Source organism: Cyprinodon variegatus, unplaced genomic scaffold (genome assembly GCF_000732505.1).
Source record: "Cyprinodon variegatus isolate N-32 unplaced genomic scaffold, C_variegatus-1.0 Scaffold121, whole genome shotgun sequence".
NCBI classification, from domain to species: domain Eukaryota; kingdom Metazoa; phylum Chordata; class Actinopteri; order Cyprinodontiformes; family Cyprinodontidae; genus Cyprinodon; species Cyprinodon variegatus.
Window position 1 is genome coordinate 160,455 of NW_015150574.1, and position 23,265 is coordinate 183,719.

General features: G+C 38.9%; 1 protein-coding gene across 1 annotated transcript in view; it reads right to left on the reverse strand.

Moving 5' to 3' along the window:
- slc20a2 (solute carrier family 20 (phosphate transporter), member 2) overlaps nt 1-20,513 on the reverse strand; it is a 60,520-nt gene extending 40,007 nt beyond the window's left edge. Inside the window, exon 1 of the mRNA XM_015375565.1 lies at nt 20,235-20,513. The gene's annotated coding sequence lies outside the window, so the exon portion shown is untranslated. The remainder of the gene's footprint in view (nt 1-20,234) is intronic.
- Nucleotides 20,514-23,265: the final 2,752 nt, after the last annotated feature.

Sequence of the window (23,265 nt, forward strand, 5' to 3'; positions counted from 1 at the left end):
AAACTCATCCATAGGGATGTAAAGGACCAATTAACAGGTATCCCAAAAGCTGATGATCATAATTTATTGCAAAACCTACAACTTTCTTTGCACTATATAGTTCATGCTGTAGCTATTTTTTTTCCTGTCTGCTACTAACCACATGTTCAAGCACAAACTGAACAGCATACCCCCATGATCAAAAAGAGCAGAAATACTGATAAATGCATCTATAAACCTGCACCATAGTCTGTTCTTTGCAAGTAAAAAGAGCTTATCTTGAGGACAGAACTTTAAATATGTGTCACTTCTAATATTTCAATTCTAAAAACAAAGACATTGTTTCACATGTTTGTTTTGAATGTAGCCTTTAGTCTTTAGTAGTATGAGCTGTCTGGGAAAAAGCTGCAGGGTGCTCATATCCTGCCGGTAGATCAGTGTGTGGTGAAAGGTTAAACACGGACAACAAAAATGAAAACTGAAGCCTGTTAACTGTTGCATGTGCTTTCGGCCTATTTAAACTGTCCAAATTGAGTATACAGCAGAAACTTTGGTTACATTAACTGTCCTTAACAGTAATGATATTACACAAGAACCTGGATCCCTATTTCCACCCCATTTGACTATAAATGATGAGTAGAAAAGTGAAGAGGCAAAGCGGCACACTGAGAACGTGATCGGACCCCTCTAAGCTGATCTAGTGGCCTGTGCCCTCCTGCTCTTAATCCGAGCTTCCAGCACATGACCCAGCTAACAGCATTACAGAGCGCTTTGATTAGACCTGCTGCTGAGCGCATGTAGTGCAAGACACAGCAGAGGCGGGGGAAGGGGCCATGGGGGTCCTGTGTACTTCCATGACATTAAAGGAATGCCAGGCGTTCAGAGTCATATATGTGTGAACCAGCAGGGCTTTGACAGCATTTGAAACTTCAACTTACACCACGGAAGCAAAACAAGGAGGCGGGTTGGATTAGGCTTGCGAGTCAGCGAGTCATTAGATTACCCTAGCATGGTTTCCTGGATCTCAGGAATGGACTGCTATTGCTGGATGCTGCAGGTCAAGTTGCAGAAGTAACACATTCACATGATAATCTGAATTTGTTGGATTTGTATGACCACAAATCAATCAAAGTTAATCAATTTTTTACACTGCTCTCTGACAGTTAACAGCTTGACTGAATATTTTTAATGATATCTGAAATACATTTCATCAAAGTCAAAATAATACAAACGATGACCAGTAACAATAGGAATATGGAGAGCTGAAATAAATTTCTAGACATCCAGAATGTTTATTCTAGATGTGAAGAATGTCATTTTGTTTGAAATGGTCATTTCGACAAGGATTTTTTTTTTTCTGATATCAGAAATTATTAAGCAAAAGTAATACATTATGGGTTTATTTGTTGAATTGTAGTAAATCAACGTATCTATTTAGGCAAACTCGTCTGGTAACAGGTGAAGATAAAGAGTAAAATTATGTTTTAATAGATAGAACCTGGTCATCAGCTCATTGGGTTCCTCCTCAGTTTGATTCTGTCTTCCATCACACAGTAAATACTAAGTGGAGGTTTGCAGCCGCTTCGGACGTGATCATCTCAATAAATGGTCATCATCAGTTCCAAAGAATGGCGTCAGATTGTGCCCATAGGCTCAGAGAGTTATCACTGAATCCTAATCCTAATCCTAATCCTAAAGTAATCATCATGTTGAAATACTGAATAAATTATCTCCCCTAAATTGTGCAAAAGATATGCAGGTGACACACCTTAATCAATTAACTCCAGTTGAATTTGGAGTAATGGGACAAAAAAAGGCAAGGCAAGGCAAATTTATTTGTATAGCACAATTCAGTACAAAGAGAATGCAAAGTGCTTTACATGATTAAAATATAGAAAAATAAAACAGAATCAAAGCAAATAGGAAAAAAATTATAATAAATAATAAATAAATAAAATAAAATAACAAATGCAGAAACAAAAAATAATATTAAAAACAGTTGGACTAAAGAAAATAAAAAAGTTGAACTAATGATGTTTTAGTTGAACTGTTTAACTAGAACAGTCTAAGGTAATCCTGAACACTTTAGGTATCCCTGTCTTGTACAAAAACACTCCTTTAATTTTAAGGTATGGAAATTACCAAATATACAATGTTTTTGTCTTTCATGAAATGTAATTGGACACTGCAAATATTATTAATATAGATATTGAGTTTTGACTGATAAATCTATAATGGCTTAAGATTGTGGTATGATTTTTCTAGTGTATATCCTACATTTGTTTAAATGATTCAATGACTATGAATCAAAGTCAAAACAGCCGAAACAAACCTGAAAAAAACCCTTTTCAATATTGGAAAACATAAAGCATCATCCACAGTCTTTTTGAGACCCTTATCTTTTGTCCTGTTATTAGTTAATACTTTGAATAAAATTGTGTATCTATGTTTAACTTGAGGAAAATGGTATCCTTGTTAACTTTACTTGTGTACTTATTTGTACTTGTAGTACAAACCCAGGGCCATGAGAGCGCAAAGAGCAGGCATTAAATGCTGTAATTTGATCTGTCTAGATTATGTAACAACAAACCGCAAAATATGCATCTATAGTCATAAACACTACTCGGGTGAGGTGATCTTTTTCAGGTGGAACTTCCCAGGCATCCCGCCCGCAAGCAGCTAACTATAAGTTGTTGCCTTAAAATAAAAACACTTAGGAGAACAACTGCAGGATAGCTTCTCAAAAGCAAAGTCACAAAAGCCAACAATAAATAGCATTTTAGGGAAATTAATTGTATATCTGCTATGTTTCTATTCAATATTTGGTGTTTCCTGAGTATTGGCTCCGATCAGAAAAGGCAGACGAGACTTTGAAAAAAAGCAAAACAAATTCTTTCTTTTATAACATTTTAGATAACCCAACCCTTAATACTGTTCTACATTAAAACTAAGGATCAACATTGAAATGCTACAACAACATTTTTATCCTTTTACAACCCTCCATAAAGCACCTGCTATAAATCACAATTGACCAGGACATTTTATAAAATGAGGAAACTCACTGGCAGAAATAAAAATGAAGCCAATAGGTGTTTATGGTTCTCTGTTACATATTTGTTTTGTTGACTATGGTTTAGAGTAAAGCTGAGTAATCTCTCTAGTACTGTATTACTTGTGCTTGTCATTTTGAAGCCATAACATAGTTGAATGTAAACATAAAAATGTCTTCACTCAAAACAGGACAGGGAACCAAGCTCCAATGCTTCACTAACATTTAATCTCCCTTAGTTTTCCACTCTGACATTACCCTGGGAAAACTATTGTTCCTCAAGAACTGCATTACTTTATTCTGCGTGCTGAGCATTTTGATGGTTTGTCAGGGGAAAATTAGCAGGTGTGGAGCTTTACTTTAAAAGTGGACATTTTAGACTCTTCTGAAGGGCAGAATTATTATTGTCCCCATAACAGGTCTAAAACATAGCAAAAATTCCATGTAGACCTACCATTGTTAAATCTGAGGTCAGTTACACCTCTGTTTATCATATCCATCAGTCATTACAAGTTCTCTACAAATTTAAGAATGACCCACATACCAACCAGGGGTTTCCTAAGACAATTTTTTAAATCTCTGATACAATATCGATATTGCAGCTTTGAGAGTTATATGAGCAAAAATCATACCAGCTTTTATCACATATTTTATAGTATAGAACGAAGGTCTTCAACAGGGGGTCCGCGACCCCTTAGGGGTACATGGAGGTACTACTTCTGGATGATATGTTTTTTTTTTTTCCCCATGCAATTTTTACCACTAATTGAAATGTCTTTAAATACACATTAACATGAATTCAACACACTGTAGTAAACAAATAAATGTAAGCAGAAGATGTCTTTCTGTCATCGATGCACACATTCAGCGACACACAGGAGCTCTTTTAAGCTGGGCACCGTTTCATTCACAACACCAGTCCCATCAACCAGGAATCCGAATCAGAAATACTTTAATAATCCGAGGGCAAAATTACTTTCGTTATATCTCCATATGTAATAGAGTGACTATAGGACCAGTTTAATATCACAAAATTTCATACAATATATATATAATTAGCGGGTCCCCGGTCCATCTCGCCATCAGTTTGGGGGTCCTTGGCCTGGAAAACGTTGAAAACCCCTGGTACAGATCGTTAGGAAAAGCTTGATCAAGTTACTAAAACAGGTAAATTCAAGAACGCAAGGTATGAAAACAACTGAGCCATTTAAAATAAACTGATTAATTGCTAAAACTTAACTAAAGCAGAGCATTTCTACCAGCATGAAAATATCTGAGATTTTAGATGCCGGCCAATAAAATCCAATATTAGTTTTTGGCTAATATCAGATCGGGACATCCCTAACTACCTACCCTTATGAGGTAACGTTCAGACGTACGTAAGTAAAGCATAGATACTTGACATAGCATTTACTTTCCTTTTAAAAGTCATACCAAAAAGATGTGGCAGTGACAGTCACTTGTAGATTTAAAAGCAGCACAGATCTGCTTAAAAAAACAATGTCCACCTGTAAAGAGATTTCTTGACTGTGAAAGATGGATTAAAGTAGATCTGAATAAACCAATAATCAGGACATCTTTATTGAATTAAGGGCAGCAAAGGAGACCCAAAGAAAAATTGTGTCTAAAATAGATTTTTCTTTAACTGATGGCTGTTCAAGACAACTAGAAGACCATTTTCTTGACAAGAAAGGGTAAGCTTAACCATTAGTCATCATTGTTCCAGCAGTGACGCATCCTGATATATCCAGTATGTGAGTTATACTATTCTCCACAAATAAAGAACAACAACACAAACAACTCCATAAAAATATTTGGCTTTTACAAGCCTTTGACCATTCCAGACAATTCAGTGATAAACCCAATATTTTCCAGCATGATGCAGCATCATCTCAGCATTTTAGATGTGTGGCCAAAAAACCTCAGGGGTTAACCCCAATGAGAATCTGTGGTCATTTCTGAAAGCATCCGCAAATAGGCAGACACAAAGAGTGATTCATTAGAGATTGAATCACCCTGAACCCAGAGAGTCAATATTCAGCATTTCAGAGAGATGTGCAGACGTTGGGTAGAGGGGTAAATAATGCAAATATTTGCTCTATACGTAGATCTGAACTGACGGAAAATAAAGTCGTTAAAACGTTCAGTATTTTTCTTTAGCAAATCATCAAACATGCAAAGAAAATCTATGCCCATTAAAGTCACCAAACAACATTTGTTGTCACTGTATGAGGGTTTCTCCAACAGTGATGTTTGTTTGGACAGCTGCGATTGTTGACCGCCTCTGGGGACATTTTTTGTTGTTCTTGAATATTTTCATAGCTGTCTATCTTAATTGCTTAATTTTTGATTAGGAGTCAACCTCTTTTTTGGATTCGCCATAATACTGCACAACAGGATGAAATCTCAAGTCAGTAAAATAAAAGGACAATGTTTTGTTTAGGTTTTTTCATCCCAAATATCTTTAAAGGCAGAAATTATTCACAGGACTTTTCACTAGACAGAGATATTAGCTGAACTTAAAAAATCCAGTTCAGTCATTTTCTAATATATAGGAGAAACATACCAAGCACTAAAAGGTTAGCCTCACAATGCCCTTTGTTTGTAAATGCTGTTACTTGGTAAAAAGATGAGTAAAATTTGCATTTTAATTACAAGCAAGTGGTTGAAAATAAAGTTAGATGAAGCACAAAGATGAAAGCTCTTTAAGAAGAAAATTCAAGAATATACGTGGAAGCATGTAAAGCTGAAAGAGAGAGCAAGACTTCAAGCAGACAACAGTAAGGTTGGATGGAGTACAGCAAAAATGTTTAATTTCCTTTTCTTAAACTTTGCAAAACTAGCACGTTCATTAATCAGAGAGTTTAAACGTTCAAAGGTTAAAAGCTATAGAAATCTTTAGCGTCAAGAAAATATGCATAAAACTGCTATTATTAGCAATGCCAATGGTGCTACTAACTCTCATAAGATTCTAAAATCAATTTCAAATTCTGATTCTTTTACAAATAAAAGTAAAATCCTGTGTAACAGCAACAATTTTAGAGTTCTCAAAGACAAAACTAAATAAGCAGTGATTAGAATTGGCAGGTTAAAGCTTCAATAATACAAAAGTTAAATCAATGGAAAATAAAAAAAACATGGTCTGGCATGAAGATATCCTACAAAATGGCTTTAAACCTCTGGACAAAAATATCTAGAAGAATTGCAGCTTTGCGTTTAAAATTTCCCTTTTATCTTGAAAAGAATAAATGTTATGTAATTGCCAGGAGTAGCTTTACAGAAATTGGTTACATCCATTTACAAAAGGTGGAGTCTAGGGAAGGGGGGGGGCAGATACCTCTAGTTTCTGATAAATGCCCACACAGACCAGCCTGGCTGCTCTGAGGTGTCACATATCCACCACTCCTCCTTGTTGCTAAAGGCAGAAAGGAGGTGGAATGATTTGGCTAGAAATAGCCTTGTCACATGAGCGAGCGCAGTGACCAGTCAGCCAGCTGCTCATCCTTACATGGAGCAATGCCCCTGCTGTCCATTTGTACCGTAAAACACAAACAGGCGATAACTTTATCAGTAAAGCAGCCTTTGTCTCTTTTGTAGCTGATGCAGTGCAGAAGCATTCCTTAAAATCATGGACATTTTTATGCGTTGGAGGAACAGCATGGTTTGCTTTTCTAAGAGCAGATTTTTCCATGCATTTGTCTGATGGCCACGCTTTGCCATCAAACATTTTCCTAAACCTCAGTAACCTCAGGCAACAGTGGCAACTTTCTGACTCATTAAAGCTATGAAGCTCAAACAGCAGATATATGGATGAACATCACAAAGAGGAAAAGGATAATAATATCCATGACATCTATTCTTTTTTTTTTCTGGGACAAAACCACAATGCCTGGCAGTTCAGCAGTAAGCCTCGATATTAGCATAGTTAACATGAGGCCAGAGCCCAAACAAGAGACGCTCTGTGTGACAGTGCAATGATACACAGAAGGCTACCAGTAAGACCACAAAACAGCTCTTAGGGGCTGAGTAAAGCGAACAAATGTGTCCGAAAACAACAGATCAAAGAGGATAAGAGGGTACAAGTGAATATGCATCAATTCAACACATTCCATTTCATACACATATTTTTTAGATATGCATGAGTGTTTTTTTCTTTCCTAATTCCATTTCACATATCTAATCAAGCCATTTGTCTTCACATACTTAAACCAACAGTTTATTTTTATTGCAGTTTGGTATTTTTAGAGCTGTAAAATAAATCTAATTGCAAATTCCACAAAATCAATGTATGCACTAAGTAAGTATGTATGTTGTAAATACAAAGGAAGCATGACTATATGGTAGGATCTCACATTTCAGGTGTCAGGCATTCATGTTTTGCATTTTGATGATATATTTGGCCAACTGGCCATTCCAACTGCCCTTTAAGCCCACACCTGGTGCATATTTTTAGGGGCTAATATGTTAACGCTTGCAGGGAGTGCTGGGGACATTGTGTAATAGTGAGTATAGAAGGGAATCAAAAAAATAAATAAAAAATCTGGTGAAGCTAAAATGGTAACTAACCTTTCATTGCAATTTTTGTTTTTTTAGAATCACTGTCCTGCAGCCCTATGTATTATAATGGATTAACAAGGTAAATAGTTTAAGTATTCAAATCTCACTTGTAATTTATAAAACTTTGTATATAATAAAAATATTTTTTAAATGTATGCCCTGCTCAATATTCCCCAGCAGGGTATTTTCTTTCTTTTATGTTTTATCCGTTTAGCCTTTTAGCCAATTAAGCCAACACCTATTTCTTTCTCCATATTTTGAGGTGACATTCATATCTACCTTTGAAATGCAAACTATAAGATAGAAAAAAACACAGACAACACAGACAATCAGCCAGTTTAACTTGACAGGTCAGCAATTTGGGAATCCTTCCAAACCCGTACCCACCACCCCTGCCTTCAAAGGTTAATCTCTGCTAAGGGGCAGAGTGCACATGTTCACCTTACTGCAAACACACTCAATGTAACGACAGAATCTATAGGGCGAGGGGAGAGTGAACAGGGGGTCAATATTTTCATAGTACCGACTCAAGCTGCTCAAACAGACACATTTCTTTCAAGGGGGTAAATGTGTTTAAAAATAGTTTTTGCAGCCATTATGCTGCGTAATTTTGACAACTTCCAATGTAGCCAGCAACGGGCTGAAATGCACTGGAGAGAAGGCCTCATAAAGAATGACCCGTATGTGATCTCCTGTGTGAACTGCATTCATACAACGTAAGCGTCCCGCATGCGCAGTAGAGGACGCAATGACAACACAAGCAAGCATGCTCTGTGTTTATGGAAGTAAACATGGATGGTAGTGCTGGAGTGCATCTAACGAACTTTCCCAACAAAAAAACGTATTCGGGTCACTTCAGGCTGCTGTGTGAAAATAGAGTTATTTCAGTGTAGCAGTGACAACCTTAGCCTTCTAGACTGAACATCACTGGTAAGTACCCCTGAACAGCTATGGTGTGGGTAAAAAAAACTGCTATGGCCTCTGCCACACCTGTGGCCTCTAATCCACTCTCGAGTCAGTAGCTCAAACCTGTATTGCCCTGAGCTTTTCTTTAGTTCAGAAAATGACTTCATATTAGCTGTCAAGGAAAGTATGAAACCCCTCCCTTTGAAGTATGAACAGATACATCAAAATGTATGAGATTCAGGTTACTATTTTTTCTTTAAAAAGTTAAAGGAATAGTACACCCAAAACATGATTAGCCTTCATTTTCTACTCACCCCCATGCTGAACAACACTCTGGAGTACTTTTTTGATATCTCAAATGCATCTGGAGATCTGGGAGGCTTCTTGCTGTCTGCTGACATTCAAATAATGGAGGTCTATGGTGCCTGAGGCAGAAAGGTCCATAAAAGTCCACAAAAAACGTGTCAATATTCCTCCATACTGCTCGTCCAATGTATTCCAAGTGTCCTGAGTGGGTAGCATCCAGAATTTACTCGAAACGAAGTCGTTTAGAATGTTTTTAGAGCATAAACAGTAGTGTATAGGATTTCCTGAAAGCGCGCGCCTGCGAACACTGAAGTCCTCAGACATTTTTCCTTCGTTGTTTCTTACTTTGCACAGGTAAACAGCACATTTCTTCTTCTACGCTTGCATTATCGGCAGAGCAGACGCTGAATGCGCACTTTCATCTGGTTTGGTCTGCCGGCTTCCGTAGCGTCGTGAACGCGCAGGCGCGCGCTTTCAGGAAATCCTATACACTACTGTTTATGCTCTAAAAACATTCTAAATGACTTCGTTTCGAGTAAATTCTGGATGCTACCCACTCAGGACACTTGGAATACATTGGACGAGCAGTATGGAGGAATATTGACACGTTTTTGGGGAACTTTATGGACCTTTCTGTCTCGGGCACCATAGACCTCCATTATTTGAATGTCAGCAGACAGCAAGAAACCTCCCAGATCTCCAGATGCATTTGAGATATCAAAAAAGTACTCCAGAGTGTTGTTCAGCTTGGGGGTGAGTAGAAAATGAAGGCTAATCATGTTTTGGGTGTACTATTCCTTTAAGAACAAAATAGACAAGTTTAAAAACGCACAAAATGTAAAAGAGCCAAAAAGACCAAAAACATACGACTGAAGTAGTAGCAAGATAATTGAGAAGCAGGAAGTTGTATGAATAATCTTTTCTTGTTTTAGAAGAAAATAAGTTAAATCTCCTCTCAACGTGCACTAACATAAAACTAAGATAAGGGTTTATGGCTTAAATGAGAACAGGAACACTAAATTGGAGCCAACCACCAGAAATGTTTTTTAATTACAAAATGAGTTCTAGCTGTAAACTCCAACATTTTTTCAAAACAAGTTAGGGATCCCACAGTCATTCGTTTAGGAAATGTCAGGAACACATCTCAGCATGATCGAGGGTCACCTCTGGGTCGGATATGCAAGGCTGGGTAACAACAAAACCACTGCAATTACTGCAGCAAGCAAATATTATAACAGTTATATTCTAAGAAGGGAACAGGAGCTCCCTTAAGCAGTTACTTACATGTTGCAAGACAATAACCTCAAATAAATAACTTTTACCCTTAAAGCTTACCCCAACGCTTTATGCCTTTAATAATCACAAACAATGACATCATATTTGCACCATATGATCAATTACTTGAAGCAGGCATTTTTTACAGAATGGATTAGCATAATTAATACAAGCACAACAACGCACGCAGCATGAAGATCACACTAATCATGTGACAATGCCGCGGCAAAACAGGGATCTAACATAACTGAGTCATTGTGCTCTAAGGGCGAGGTGGGTTGATTAGAGCGGCAGACTGTTCTCCGACTGTGACACTCCTGATCCAAGTGCCAACTGCCCTGCCACCCACAGGCACTGACACGCCCCCCGGCAGAAGGACTAGCCTGCACGGAGCCATGCCATCATGGAAACTGAACCCAAACGCATTCATAAGGCTTTTTTTTTTTTTTGTTTCTTCCTGCTCTCTTGGGTTTTAACGGTCAAATTATTTTAGTTATACGATGTAATAGCTCTTATCTGCAGATACAGATAGCTCCTTCTTAATACTGCTAAAAATAGTCCTGCAAAAGGATCCAGATCTCGCCAGCTGCTCTACATTTTATCAAATCACACCAAAAGTCAGGAAATATATATGCCTGATCAATGCAAAGCTTCAAACTATGTAGTGTCACAAAAACAATGCATTGTTTCAAGGATTAAAACAGCAAAATATGACCTATGTATTCCTCCCCTTTGTCAAACCTTATTGCCTGTTGCTGCTATAACATTGTAAACTAGGAACAATTCCATCTCAAGTCTGAACTCAGATTCTAAGTTGGACCTAGATCTGAGCTTAAATTATCCAAATGTTTATCCTGTAATGCATATAGTATGAATAGAATTTCTATCCAACAGCAAAATGTAAACCTCCACCAATCATCTGTATTAAATTCTATCCAGCCATTAACCATGACCACGTTCCTTGTCTCAGCTGAAAAGTATCCCCACAGCATAATGCAGCCATGACCAGGTTCCCAGGTACAGGTATGTTGACATTAATGAGGATTTATCTTTCCTTATATGGCTTGAGGTAAACTGCATTTCTAATACCTTTCTTTTCACCATAACCGTATAAAGAAATCCAAGTTCATATTTTCTCTCTGTGTGTACCTAGGCTCTTTCCAGGTTGTTCCTCAAACAGTTAAAAAGCAATTTAGATTAACTGGGTGCTCTAAATTGCCCATAAATTGGGTGTGTGCATTCATGTTTGTTTGCTCTGTGTTCCCCTGTAATGGATTGGCGACCTGCCCAGTGTGTATCCTGCCTCTCCCCTTATGACAGGGGTGTCAAACTGGTTCCAGAAAGGGCCGTGTGGCTGCAGGTTTTCTTTCCAACCAAACAATAGCACACCAGACTCCATTCATATCATCAAGTCATCATGTTAAGATTGATGAGATGAATGGAGTCTGGTGTGCTATTGCTTGGTTGGAAAGAAAACCTGCAGCCACACGGCCCTTTCTGGAACCAGTTTGACACCCCTGCCCTATGACCTCCAGAGATGGTCCACAGTCTCCTAGTGACCCGGAAAGAATGTTTAAAACATAGATAAATGGCAAAAAAAAAAAAAAAGCATGGTAGCTGACAAATGTGCAAATGGTCAAATCATTAAGACATTCTGTTGTATTAGATCTATGCTGCTTCTAGAAATTCATGAGCTTGTATCCCTGGAAAACACAGAAGTAAATGTCTAGGTGTGTAGCTGTTCAGCTTCTGCAAAGTTAGCCTTAATCAACGATTTAAATATGATTTAATAACATTGTGACTGTGTTGAAATCCCATTAAGACATAAAAATGTCTACAAATACTGCTTAAGGTGATGTTTGCTCGTCTTACAGCTGCCACCATCCATGCCGTCTGATGTCTCTTTGACAGCTTAGCCAGCTGTGTTCCACAGTGCTGCTGTCATGCTAGAAAGCAAAAAAGGAAAAAAAGGCATCCAACTTGCGAAATGTTATCCATCCTGTCATGAAAGTGATTTAGGCAGTTAATAACCCAACAATCCTTTTCTATTTTATAGTTTCTTATGCTGTATAACATAAAACCACAGAGCTTAACCAAGCCACCTGCCTCTAACCTTTCCCATACCACCCTTCTACAATGCATTGCTATGATAATGTTAAACTCTATAGTACTTCTATGTGTTTTTCCAAGGCATGTCATGGGCAGTGTTAATAAAGTAAGGAGCTTGAAAAAATACTTATACCCCTTGAAATGTTCCATGTTTTATTACATTACAACCACCAAAGATTTGTTAAGAGAACATTGGGTATCAAACATTACAGTTCTGAAAAAGTTTATAGCAGGCTTATGCTTTTAAAAGATTTTCCAAGCTTTAAAAGTCCAACAGAGCACTGTTTAATCCATCGTCCAGGAATTGAAAGGGTAGGCCATACCCAGACAAGGCCATCTATCTACATATACAGGCTGAACAAGGAGAGAAACGATCAGAGATGCAGCCAAGTGACTTATGGTGACTCTGGGGAAACTGCAGAGAAACTGCAGCTCAGGTGGGGGAATAGGACCACAGGACAACTATAACTCAATTTACACTACCCTCTGAAAACCGATCCTTACCGAGCTTGGATCAGTTATGTGAGCCGAGCTTGGATCCTTACGACCGTTTACACACCTTGCTAGAGCGGTTCCCCACCTCCTAGTGATGATCTACGGTACTACTGCTCTCTAGGGGTAAATAAGCACTTCAAGATGCTGTGGCTGTAACATTCAGGAGGCTTGTGGAGAGTCAGGCGAAGAAGGCAATCTTTGGTGATTTTACTTGACAGAGTCGGCTTTTGGAAAGTGGATACGACAAATGATAGTCTAATCAGGGCTTACAAATGCAGGAAGCAACGACAGGAGTTGAGGATCATCACACTGCTAAGCAGAATCATCACTGGAAGTCATGTGGCAAGGTATGGAAGCTTGTATTTTTATGAATGTCTAAAATTTCATGATTACGGAGGCTGACTATAAGGAGATGACGCGGTCTGCTCATGCACTCTTTGTTATCTGAGAACTGAGCCAGAACTGAAATGCTCCGAGCACTACTGTTGAACTAGTACCATGTTAGGACAGTTCAGTGTGTCTGGCGCGGTCCGGTTCAGTTGTGCGTGCCATTTACACTCAACAATTATCGCGGTTACCGTGCTTGGACCGCTCTCGGCACGCTTTTAAAAGCGTAGTGTAAATGGGGCTTATTAGTCTTGTGTGGTATTCAAGGAAGAGTGGCAGTGGTTCTCAAGAAAAGCTTTAAAAAAAAATTAAATAAAAACTATAATATGCCTCATTTGCAGTTTCACATAGGCCATCTTAGGGACACAGCAAACATGTAAAGAATCTGCTTTGGTCAGACGAGATCAAAATGTAACTTTTGACTGAAATACAAAACACTATGGTTGGCAGAAAACCCATCATTCTGAATACACCACATTGTCGCATATGTTGGTGGCAGTCTCATACTGTTGGGGCGCTTCTCTTCAGAAGGGAGAGGAACATGGCTGGACTTAAATTTAAGGTGGATGAAGCCAAACACAGGGCAATGTTGGAAGAAAACCTGCTGGAATCTGCAAAAGTCTTCAGGCTTGGGCAAAGGCTTACCTTTTAGCATTCATGTATTAGAATGGACCAGTAAAAGTCCAAACCTAAACCCAATCATTAATCTGGCAAGATCTGAGAACTGCTGTTCAAAAAATCTCCATCTAATTTGAATTTAAGCTGTTTTGCAAAGAAGAATGGGAAAAGATTTCAGTCCTGGATGTGCAGAGCTGGAAGAGATGGTTTCACAAAGTATTGAGTTGGGGGAGTGAATATTTTATATTATTCATTTTATAATAGATATAGACACTGTGTGTCTACATACATACATACATACATACATATACGCATGCCTAAATATCATGTTTCAAAACATTATATGAGGGGTATGATGATGTATATCCAGCATAACTCTCTCCTATACTGTCAACCTGTCAAGCCATCTTCTTAGCTGCCACAGTGGGAAGCTCATCTTCTGTGTGTACCTTGTTTGCATTGGAAGCATCAGCTTTTACTTTTGTTTCCTGAAACTGCACTCTTACTTCAACTTTCTACAGCTGCAGTGTGCAGAGTCCACTTAGCCATAATAACCTATGGTGACCCAGAGTTTATTGGAAGTTCAAAAAATTTAAACCCTAAGTTAAAACAGTTTTAAATTAAGACTGCAATTAAAGTAACAATAATGATAATCATGATAAAGATAATTGTTAAAATGTCTGCGCACAGAAGCCTTAATTTACACATCATTAGAAACAAATGTAGGTTCTCACATTTAGAGAACACAATTCACTTCACACAGGGGGGTCTAAGTAAAAGAGAATAATAAATTACAATTTGAAATCAGACTAGTTTAATTAATTTGGGGGTTTTTTTACACTCATTACCAGGAACAACATGCAACATCACTTTTTGGGGTTCACATTGTCTAAGTAACGCAGCATTAGAGGGTTTGTTTGTTTGTGTTCATGTGATGTTCGCTTTGTTAGAATGAAATTTTTTAGTTTTTGACCCTGACAGATCCTCCACCCATCTTCTGGTGAACTGATGAAGACCTTAAAGTTATTAATGTTTCGGAGATGCTCATACTCACAGTGGCTCAGTCCGAAAACAAGAAAGCCAAAACGTCTGAAAATGTTTCCTCTGGCAGTTCATGGAGATTGCTTGTCCACTCACTTTGCACATATAGATTTAATCCGTTAACTATGATGCAATACTTCGTATTTATCTTGGAATCCGGTAATTGTGGCACATCGTTGTTTTGGGAGGTGGGTCCTTTGTGAGACAAGGATCACATCTGTGGCAGGTCAGCATGCCATTTGTTGTGATGTCCATTCACGAGCCTTATTAGATAGATGCATCCTGCATAACGGAATGCTAGGAGGTAATATATTGTGACCTGCCCCTTTAGCCCAAGTGAAGGACATTTGCATTTAGACATTATTTAATTCTTAATTGAAGTCAAGCAATGACTCTTTAACAGCAAATGGTTCTTAGAAAATGAAAACTTCCTAACAACACATACAGAGAAAGCATACCCCCATGAAAACCAGTCCAGTCCATCTGACATTCTGTTGAACATGAAAACAGAGCAATCCCACGTCTGTAAACACAAGCTTCAGATGCCCAACTTATCTTTACATAAGACATGCATTGCTGTCTGTGTGTAATGAGGTTTCTGGTTTTATGGGTAGCATTGCCTCCTTTGACCGCGTGGCCAGGGCTGTGGCTGCACACCGTCACCACAGCACCTGGAATTTAGTGTGAATCACTCCTGCTTTTCTTTCTTTTCCAAAAGGACAACACTCACAAAAGCCAGGTCAAAGTACAGTCAAAGTATGCGTTTCCAGTACCCGCCTCAATTCCTCCAGATAAAAGTTCTTAACGCCTTCAATAAAAAGCCATACCGCAAAAGCCATATTTGTGACTGAGTGTGGCTAAACCAAATGCTCAAACAAAAGGCACTGCTGCTAACTAAAAACCAAAGCATTCAACAGTCTATATTTGGGTTTGAGTTCTTGCACAATGCTTGTGAAAAAAAAACAAAAACAAAAAAACAGTAAAACCCCCTTGAAGAGCACTTCAAGAAAAGCAGGTATTAAATGCATTTTAATGAGGATGCAAAGAGACAGACAATAGCTCTGTTTGATGTGCTTTAAAAAAAGGCTAGATCACATAAGCACATCCTGAAAATGTGTTTGTATGTTTTCAAACACTCCGGAGGTAGTGCAGGGATAGCGTCTCAAAAAATTTGTCAACAAAACTCCAGACAGTCCATTGTTCATACAATGTCAGTGTGTAAAAAGAGGGAAGTGGTTAATTTACCTATCTTATCTCATTGAAGTTCCATATCTGTCTTACAGCCTCTTAAAACATGCCAAGATATGGCAATCAATGTTTAGCTATCACAGTAGGAGGCCTTGGCTGGGTTAGTATGCTCATATTTTTAAAGGAAAACATTGCATGAGAAAAACAATATATAGCTGAAATAAAACAAACCCATAACAAACTTTCTCATGACTAAAGACTAATCATTCATTAACTCACAAAACTTAAACCCACTGCTTTTGCCTAGTACAATATGAAGTAGAAAATACATTATGCATGTCTATATCATATTTAGCTAACTTATCAGTTTTAGGCATTTTTTTGTAAGTTTGTAAATAAACTCCCATTATCATCTAAACCAACTACCATCAAACACTCGTAAAGCTCTCTGCAATTTTAAAACAATTGTTGTGTGTGTGTGTGTCTTAAAATCATCACCTGGCGTAACTTTTTATGTACTTTTTCAGTTTCTAGGTAGAAGACCTGAAAAACCGAGTGACATGTTTAAATTATGCTGCTCTGTGTATTTCAAAGCCAGTATTTAAAAAGCATGGGACTGCTGCATGGAGTTTGCAAGTTCTCCCTGAGCATGCGTGGGTTCTCTCTTGGTACTCCAATTTCCTCCCCCAGTCCAAAAACATGACTTTTAGGTTAATTGGCTTCTCTAAATTCTCCTTAGGTGTGAGTGTGAATGGTTGATTGTCCTGTCCGTGTCTATGTTGCCCTGCGATAGACTGGCGACTTTTCCAGGGTGTACCCCACCTCTCGTTGAGAAATGGAGAAGGGCACCAGCACCCCTCTCGATAAGCGTGATGAAAAATGGATGGATATTTAAAAAGTTCCAAGGAACCGCTTTAATGGCACTGAAAAATCATGTCTTGGGGAAGCCAACAAAGCTACATCTGTTAAAAGGCTGGGATGCAAACTTGATGTTTCCAAACATGTGAATTGGACAACAGAACTCCAATGAACCCTCTCTGCAACTATACAAGAGATAGCGACTTACTGAGTCTCATTTTCAAACACTCTAAACCAAGAATTGTTTACATTTTGGGAGAGTTAAGGCCTGGTTATACTCCCCGCAGAGTGTGTCACAGATATTTTTTGATTTATGCCCAATATCGAAGTGTGGTCTGCGCTATGTTGTTCCTGACACAACGCAAGAGGGAAAATTACGAAACAGCTGTGGGTCTAGATATGTCTAGATGTGGGGGCAAGTTTAGTGCGGCAACGGAGGGACATGAGGGCAAAAAAGAGCGGAGATCCAGGTGGAAAAAGGGTCCCAGCGTTCTCGTGCACCTCGCCCTTCTAGCTGGTGCAACTTCACGAGTCGTTTTCCACATGCTCTTGCACAGGTTAAAGATGTTCCCCCTCGGGAACAGGTACAGGGTTGTGCATGAGCGTTTTATTTTAAGTGGACAGGGAGGGTCTTTTCAAAAATTTGTAAAAGTCTTCCCCTAAACCTTTAACATCTTCTGTTTGTTAAACCCCTTTATTTCCTGTCTTAATGGAAGCAATGTGCCCATTTCTTGGTTTGAATTGGCATCTGATTCTGTGACAAGCTTTTGACTGGCATAAGGATATATCCTCTAGCTGCAGGCTTGAAGATACTTGTTTTTGATCAATATTAACACTGAAAAACCAAATTCATGCAAAAAAAGGAGCGCTATTTGTAGAGACAGAGGAACTTGGTTATGGCAGGCAGCCAGAAGCACTATTTTTTTTTTCTTATTAGAATTTAGTAACTCTATAACACCCAATTCTTCTAAACTTCAATCTCGTAAAAAAGAGATAAACTCAGAGAGTACGAAAGTATTCAGACTACCTTGGCAGTTGCAGAACAAATACAGCAGCCAGCCAAAATTTGACAACATCCTATTTTTGGGAGGTCAATATCATTCCCTTCTAAGGCAGAGCTTAAAATACTTAAATCAAAATTTTAATTGGCAAGGTTTTTGGGCAATGCCTTGGAGTTAGTTTACAAATAAGGGAGAAAGATTTAGGGTTTATCGTCTAAGTTGTTCCTTTTGCTGATCACATGGAGGTTATACTGCACCATGCTGCCAATATGAATGACAGCCGTACGGCTCTGTTTGTCACGTCTTATATTTCTAGTTTTGGTAATTTTGTAAATACCTGTTTTTAGGTGTAAGTAGAGCTTTCTCTCTCAGGACGATGCATACCAACTATTCATCAATTTGCATTAACAAGAGTCCATTTGTTGCATTTCACAGATTATTTAAAGTAATTTTTAATAATCTGCCTTTTGATTACTGCTGAAAATGTTGATAAGGCAACTACAATTATTATAATTTACCAACAAGAAACTGTTCATAATTAAAATTAGAGAGACTTTATAGGGTCAACTGTCCAAAACTGGAACTGCAACAAACATAAAGAATACCGCCATGTAAAATTTACTCCAAGCATCCATCCATCTTCGGTTACGACTTAAGCCTGGTTTATGCTCAGAAACTAGGTCGTCTGCGTGTGTGTGTTAACGCAGATATGCCCCACCCCCTTCCACAGACACTCTGGTGCACCTCCCCATAATTGTAGGTGACCGCAGACAGTGTTGCAGATAGCATCACAGGGAGGAGAGAGAGGAGGCCTCTGATTGGTCAATTCTACATCTGCAATATACTCTGCGTATCTCCTGTTTAGTACCTTACCAGCTTGTTTTGTTTGTATGACCGTCATTGTGGAAAACGACTCTTGAAGATGGACCAGCTAGAAGAGCGAGGTGCGCGAGAACACTGAGACCCCATTTCAACCTGGATCCCCGCTCTTTTTCACCCTCATGTCCCTCAGATGTCGCACAGACTTGCACCTTGCGTTTTTCCACTTCCTCACCGCCTCGGCCAAATCTAGACCCACACCTAGTTTGCAGCTGTTCCTCTTGCGTTGTAGCATGGAATAACATAGTGCAGACCATGCTTCAAAATTGGGCATAAACCAAAAATATCTGTGTCATACCTGTCGCAGTCAAGCTCACTGCGACACACTGCTGCGGGAGTATAACCAGCCCTTTATCCCTGCTGGAGTCGCAAAGGGTGCTGGTGCCCATCTCCAGCTGTCTATGGGCGAAAAGCGGGGTACACCCTGCACAGGTCGCAGGGCAACACAGAGACAAACAGGACAAACATCCATTCATCCTCACACCTAAGGAGAAATTAGAGAAGCCAATTAGCCTATCAGACACATTTTTGGACTGTGGGAAGAAACCGGAGTACCCTGAGAGAACCCACGCATGCACAGGGAGAACATGCAAACTCCATGCAGAAAGACCCCGGGCTGGGAATTGAACCAGGAACATTCTTGCCCACAACCTACTACACCACTGAGCACACCAAACTCCAACAATAAGATGCATTTCTCTCAATTCTTATGTAATCTGCAAACACTTCACATTCCCATTGAGAGTCTATATGTTAAACATGGCAAAAAAGTGGATTTTTACGATAAATAACAAACCTGTCCTGTCTGCATGTGATCATAGTCTTTGTGTCTGAATCTTACTGAAAACATTTAACCAGGCGCTATTAAAAACATCAAGACAGTAGCAGACCAGCTCTTGGGAAATGTACCCATCAGAGAAGGGATTGCTGATGCATTTCTGGCACTTTCAATAACAGTGTCCTCTTATGTCACTACTATTATTGGGCAATGGGGAACATAGGCATCGCTTAGTGCGCATGCCCAGGACAAGGACAAACATTACTCCGAAATGCTCAACGGAGAGACACAAACTGGATTGATAGAAAACAAAAATGACTTGATCGACGGTGAAAGGATGTTTTGGAGACAAGCTTTCGCCTTTACGCGTCCTTTGCAGATTCTCCTAATAGTCCAAATCAGACGGTGTGGCTCCAGAGGAAGTAGAATGAGTTGCTGCTATTGTCAGCTGTAGAGTTAAAACACGTGAAAGTCCATTCACTCAGATTTGGAAACATTTTCCCAAACGGCTTATACGGAGATAATAGGCGGAGACTTTAATAGCAAAATAGCGAGGGGTTAGAAAAATAGCAACAGGGGATATAAGTCCAAGTGACTTTATGGTTATTAGGAGCAGCTCGTTTAAAAACATGTATATGTTGCGCTGTATGCACACTCAGTAGGCCCGTTTCCTTCCTAAAATGTAGCCCACGCAGACGCGAAACGCGCAAGGAAAGACCCTGGTCTGGACAATAATGCCATCCAAAAGACAAACCCACATGGACTGTTGGGTTTTTATTTTCTCTGACTCAAAATGAAATGTACTTACCGAGGAAATCGGACACCGCAAGCGGAGAAATGTGCCACTTCGCCTCACTCTCCTCCTCGCCTGTTCGTCTTCTGCGCGGATTTTCTCAGAACCGCGTCTGCGTGGAAAATGTCAGGATTCCAGCAGTGGCTGACGGTCCCTTTGCTGCAGTCCGATCCGATGATTGTTGCGCTCTATGTCTGACCGGATCACACGACCATGGAGCTCTGAATGTCGCCTGCTGCCGCTGGTCTCATCCGGGGCGTTTTGGAAGAGGAGGAGGGGGGAGAGCGGCGGTGCGTTTCTGCGCGCTGGATGTCAGATTGGAGATGAAGGACGGAGAGGAGGGGGGCGCACATAGGGGAGGAGAGAGTCTGAGTCAGTCTGGTCAGTGCAAGGTGACACCATAAGGGAATAAAATATCTACTATATATGTTTATTTAACAACTTTGTTAAATAAATCCACCTTCTGGTATCCATATATGATGATCCATAAACATCCAATCATTTCCCACCTCTGGACCAGAGGCGTAGCCAGAAGATTTTTACAAGGGTGGCCAGGCAATAATCAGGACAAACAGAGGGGTGATAAATCTACACTGTTCCAAAAGGAAATTTAACAAGCAAAAAAATCCATATTTTCTAAATAAAGACAACCTATACTTTCCTACAGCCTTTGCTAACAAATAGACACACAAACATCCCTGCTTTCTAGATAAAAAGTATAGCGGATAAAAATTCTTTCAGGTTTGAGATGTGGGGCGTAAATCTTTTCTGTTGTCATTACTTACCTACTCGTATCCAATGTGACTATCGCTAAGCAGAGACTGCAGTTGATTAGGGGCCCCCGACTTCTTAGGGGCCCCGTCACTGACACCTGGTGGGTCCCTTACGCAATTGTGGACTAGGACGTTTCTTTGCAGATATAACGGTGCCGTTCCTCCTAAACCAACCTGATACTAGATTGACTGACCAGAACGTATTTATACCCCAACACATGCCAGATTTCAACACGATGGTGAGCCTTTTAAACGTGACACCAACACCAACTGCGTATAGTTCATTAGACTGTTGGTAAAAAAAAAAACCAAAAAATAAGGTTCAAAACAAAAAAAAAAACCTTAAAAAAACAAGGAATTGAAGAATTTATTTTTTAAACTACAACTTGGAAGTATGGATAATCTAGAGCGTAGATTAAAACCGTTACGTACAATGTGTTAGCGACGATGGATACCAAAGAGAGGTACTTAAGCGGATTCCAGAAAAGAAAGAGGAAAGAAGCGCTGCTGGAAGAACGGGGTGTTGTACTTCATATGGGGCCCACCCAGATAATGTTGCTTACTTACTGTTGTGTCGTTACGCCATTGGTTGTATCAATAAACATTCTGTATATAATTGATACTTACAAGTATTTATATCTACATAAATTGATTATTTGATACATTTAAATTGATTATTTGATACATTTTTATTAAAATTGTTATTTATCTATGATTTCACTGAAGACTCCTAGATGACTTGCAGGGACGCATTTTCTCTTTACCCCATATAACACAACATCTAGTACTGAAAAGAGCATGAATTCTGTATTTATCATCTTTGATGTTAGTATATTGATGTGTATAATTAACCACAAAAAAATAAAATGTTTTGAATATTACACTTGAGAGTATTACTGCTGCCACCATCTGTATTAGAGGAAAAAAATGGTAAGGGTGGCCACAGGGGTGGCCAATGCTTGGCTAAGGGTGGCCATGGCCACCCCTGGCCCTCCATCTAGCTCCGCCCCTGCACTTGACCACAGCTGTAAATACTGGATCTACCTAGTTGCCATTTACTTGAATATTTTACCCTGACTTAGAAAATTAGCAAATAATAAAATTAGAGGAAAAAAATTATAAATACATAATTTCTTATTATGTGCTGGTCAGTTCGGAATGTTGTAAAAATATGTGAAATAACCTACATGAAACGTTAAATAAAAAAAAAAAAAACATTTTGTGAATAAATATTCTAGATATGCCCAAACCTCAAACATGTAATACGTCCATATGGTATGATTCAGCTTTTATTCTTTTTTTGGGTAAATCGACTTGTATGAAATGTGACATTTGATGTTCTCCTAAAAAAAGATGTTAGAAATGAATACATTTGGCTGGTTGGCTGAAAGGTTCCATTACAGTTTATTGGTAGAAAATTGGTATGTGTACAAATACTGGTGCATATTAACATGGTTGGTACATAATTTCCCTCTGCAGAGAGTGTACAATATGACTAAAACAACAAAGGGACGAAATTGAGAGGATAAACTCATAATCCTGACCAGCCCAGGTTTTTTTTTTCTATGAGAATGATGAGTGACTTAGCCTATTATATAATTTAAAATAACTTTCTTTTAATCTAAATTTATTACAGGTTAAAGCCTAGTATGTGATAATCAAGCAAACAATATTTAATCCTGTATGTACTGGTGGCCACTAAATATTGTATAACTGTCTGCTCCAGTCAACAGTAGTGAGGTTGTGCATGTGTATGTGTGTGTATGCATTGATTGAGGGCAATTAAATGTGCTTAAACCTCACCCAGAGTTTTCAGTTTGTTTAATAACCAAAGCAGAAAACAAGCAGTAATCCATTCGTGCCTATCCTTGTTTGATTTTAGTTTTCTGGGCGGGGCTGTAAAAGCAATGTAGATGGACACCATAACGTCTGAGATGAAACAGATTTCTGTCCTTCATTTTTCAAACTTGTTGCCTAACTGCATGTCAGTTGTGGAAACCTGCATTGAGGTTTCATAACCATAATCTACATCTGCAAAGAAAACTGAAGCAAAAATCAATAGAAACAAATCCAAATTTGACACTATATAATTAAACTGCTGCTGAGCATCCTGTCTTTGTAACCTTTTTTCCTCAGATAAAAAAACGACAAAAATTACAGTCATATTGTAAATAAATTTCCCAATCAAATGCCTGCTTAGCTCTAATCATGCTAATATTTTATCTATTATACCTACGGCCACATGGTTTATTTGCCCATATTCAGTGCAGAGA